We start from the raw sequence: 3,976 nt of genomic DNA on the forward strand, positions 1-3,976 counted from the left end.
CTGAGCCACCGGGGCTGCCCTAAACAATCATTTTTATTTTTATTTATTTTTATTTAAAAAAATTTTTTTTATTTATTTATGATAGTCACACACAGAGAGAGGCAGAGACACAGGCAGAGGGAGAAGCAGGCTCCATGCACAAGGAGCCCGACGTGGGATTCGATCCCGGGTCTCCAGGATCGCGCCCCGGGCCAAAGGCAGGCGCTAAACCGCTGCACCACCCAGGGATCCCAACAATCATTTTTAAAGTCTTTTTTCCTCCTGTGTATTTCATTTTGGATAATTTCTATCATTCATTTTCACTAATCTTTTCTTTCAGAATGTCTATCTAACCTGCCATTAATTCCATCTAATGTATTTTTAAAACTAGATGTTGTGAGGGGTCTGGGTGGCTCAGTCAGTTAAGCGTCTGCCTTTGGCTCAGGTCATGATCCCAGGGTCCTGGGGTCAAGCCTCAAGTCGAGTTCCCTGCTTTTGGGGAGTCTGCTTTCTCCCTCTCCTCCCTACTTGTGCTCTCTCTCTAATAAATAAATTAACTATTTTTAAAAAACAGATGTTTCAGTCCTGAAAGTTCAATTTAGATTTTATATATGTTCCTCATTTCTACTTAACATGTCCAATCTCTCCTCTAGCTTTTTGAACATATGAAATACAGGCACAGTAACTCTTTTAATGTCCTTGTCTACTAATTCTCTCATTATTAGTGTCATTTCTGGGTCTGTTTCTATTGCATTTTCTCTTCATTATGGGTTGGATTTTCCTATTTCCTTGCATACCGATAATCTTGCACTGGGATGCCTGGGTGGCTCAGCGGTTGAGCTTCTGCCTTTGACTCAGGACATGATCCTGAGGTCCTGAGATCAAGTCCTGCATTGGGCTCCCTGTAGGGAGCCTGCTTCTCCCACTGCCTGTGTCTTTGCCTCTCTGTGTGTGTGTCTCTCATAAATAAATAAAATCTTTTAAAAAAAATCGTGTCTCTTCCCCCGAGCCACCTGAGGTGACCTCCGAAAATGGTTTTCTACTCGTTGGACCCAGAAAACCCTACAAAATCATGCAAATCAAGGGGCAGCCCGGGTGGCTCAGCGGTTTAGCACCACCAGGGTGTGATCCTGGAGACCCTGATCCCACGTCGGGCTCCCTGCATGGAGCCTGCTTCTGCCTGTGTCTCTGCCTCTCTCTCTGCATTTCTCATGAATAAATAAATAAAATATTTTTTTAAATCATGCAAATTGAGAGTTTCAAATCTTCGTATTCACTTTAAGAACACGCGTGAAACTGCCCAGGCCAGCAAGGGTATGCACATCCGAAAAGCCACCAAGTATCTGAAAGATGTCACTTTGCAGAAGCAGTGTGTGCCATTCCATCACTACAGTGGTGGAGTTGATAGGTGTGCTCAGGCCAAGCAGTGGGGCTGGACACAGGGTCGGCGGCCCAAGAAGAGTGCTGAATTTTTACTGTACATGCTTAAAAATGCAGAGAGTAATGCTGAACTTAAGGGTTTAAATGTAGATTCTCTGGTCATTGAGTACATCCAGGTGAATGAAGCCCCTAAGATGTGACGTAGAACTTACAAGGCTCATGGCTGGATTAACCCATACATGAGCTCTCCCTGTCACATCGAGATGATTCTTACTGAAAAAGAGCAGATTGTTCCTAAACCAGAAGAGGAGGTTGCACAGAAGAAAAAGATATCCCAGAAGAAACTGAAGAAACAAAGACTTATGGCCTGGGAGTAAATTCTGCATAGAATAAATGCAAATTTTAAAAAAATCTTATGCTGTATGAGGGACATTGTGACTCTTTTTTGGGTACTGGATATTTCTGTATTCCTCTAACTATTCTTGAGTTTTGTTTGGGGATGTGATTAAGTTACTTGGAAACACTTTGTTACTTTCTGGTACAGCTTTTAAGCTTTGTTAGGCAGGACCATAGCAGTATTGAGACTTGGTTTAAGTGTCCCCACTACTAGGGCAAGACTCTTCTTAGTACTCTACCCAGTAATCCATGAATTATGAGGTTTTCTTCTCTGACTTTTGGTAAAAGATGTTTACTGCTCAGTGTGAATTCCAGGTATTGTTCTTTTTAATCTTTTCGTGTATTTTCCCCTGGCCTTTGATAGTTTCCTCACAAGCCTGTGCTGATTAACAGTCAAGTGAATACCAGTGGAAACCCCCTGGAGATCTGCGGAATTGCTTTTCTATGAATCCCTCTATACTCTGATACTCTGCGTTGCTAACTCTAACTGCCTTGGCTTCCACCAGATTCTCAGATTTTTACAAAATATTATTTATTTATTTATTCACAAGAGACACACAGAGAGAGGCAGAGACATAGGAGGAGGGAGAAGCAGGCTCCCCACAGGGAGCCCGATGCAGGACTCGATCCCAGGACCCCAGGATCACGCCCTGAGCTGAAGGCAGATGCTTAATCACTGAGCCACTGAGGCATCCCAGACTCTCAGATTTGTCTCCTCAACAGAGGCAGACTTCTAGGCTGTTTTTTATTTTAAAAGAAATGTTTTCTTATTAAGTAAACCCTACCCCCATTACGGGGCTCAAACTCATGACCCTGAGATCAAGAGTCACATGCTCTACCAGCTGAACCAGCCAGGAACCCCTAGGCTTGTTGGGTTTGCCTGAGTTGGCCCTCTCTGTCTTAGGCAGTAACATGGGCAATGATAAGGCTTGCCTTGTTTATTCCCCATCTCTCAGGGATCACTTTCCATTGTTACCTGATGTCCAATATCTTGAGATTTGTTATTGCATGTATATTCTCTAGATTTTTATTTCAGGCAGGAAGGTAAATTTGGTCCCCATTACTCTATCTTGATTGGAAATAGAAATCTCCTTATTGTTTTGCTAAGCTTGTAATTCTATCTACTACTAAACCAGGGGTGTTAAAATCTCTGATCATGATTGTAGACTTGTGTATTTCACTCTTTGTGTTTGTGTTGTGTCATTTTTGGGAAATTCTGTTATTAAGTGTCTTACATATTTATGATTCTATATCTTCCTGATGAATTCACCCTTTTATCATTATGAAATGTCTCTATCTTTGGTAATTCTCAGAGTCTTAAAGTGTATTTTGTCCGTTATTATTAGAACCATTCCAGCTTTCTTTTTTTTAAAGATTTTATTTATTTATTCATGAGAATAGAGAGAGGCAGAGACACAGGCAGAGGGAGAAGCAGGCTCCATGCAGGGAGCCCGATGTGGGACTCGATCCCAGGACTCCAGGATCACGCCCTGGGCCAAAGGCAGACACTCAACCACTGAGCCACCCAGGCGTCCCCCATTCCAGCTTTCTTAAGTTTAATGTTTGCCTGGTATATGTATTTCTATGCATTAAATTTATTTTAAAATAAATCATTGTGTTATTTCTATTTTTTAAAAGATTATCTATTTATTTGTTTATTTGAAAGAGAGAGCACACGCAGAGGCGAGGGGGAGAGGGAGAGAGAGAGGGAGAAGCAGGACCCTGGGATCATGACTTGAACTGAAGACAGAGGCCCAACCAACTGAGCCACTAGGCACCTCAATCATTGTGTTTTTAAAGATTTTGTTTATTTAAGACAGAGAGAGAGAAAGAAAGCGCAAGCAAGGGGAGGGGCAGAGGGAGAGGGAGAAACAGACTCCCTGTTGAACAGGGAGCCCAACTCAGGGCTTGATCCCAGGACCCCAAGATCATGACCTGAGCCAAAGGCAGCCACTTAACGACTGAGCCACCCAGGCACCACTCTATGCATTAAATTTCAAACTATCTGTGTCATCTTTTCTAATGTGCTTCTCTCATAGACACCATATAGTTGAGTATAGTGCCATGCCAAGCCATATTAGAGCCTGAGGCAGAAGGAAAACTGTGTACCTCTATATATTTTTAATGTAAATTTTATTTTTTAATTTTTATTTATTTATGATAGTCACACAGAGAGAGAGAGAGAGGCAGAGACACAGGCAGAGGGAGAAGCAGGCCCCAT

The 3,976-nt window shown here is 42.4% G+C and overlaps 1 pseudogene; it reads left to right on the forward strand.

Moving 5' to 3' along the window:
- The first annotated feature begins 1,280 nt into the window (after positions 1–1,280).
- On the forward strand, positions 1,281–1,736 carry LOC100686053 (annotated as a pseudogene).
- The last annotated feature ends 2,240 nt before the right edge of the window (positions 1,737–3,976 follow it).

The sequence above is a fragment of the Canis lupus genome, chromosome X (assembly GCF_011100685.1).
Source record: "Canis lupus familiaris isolate Mischka breed German Shepherd chromosome X, alternate assembly UU_Cfam_GSD_1.0, whole genome shotgun sequence".
Lineage (NCBI taxonomy): Eukaryota > Metazoa > Chordata > Mammalia > Carnivora > Canidae > Canis > Canis lupus.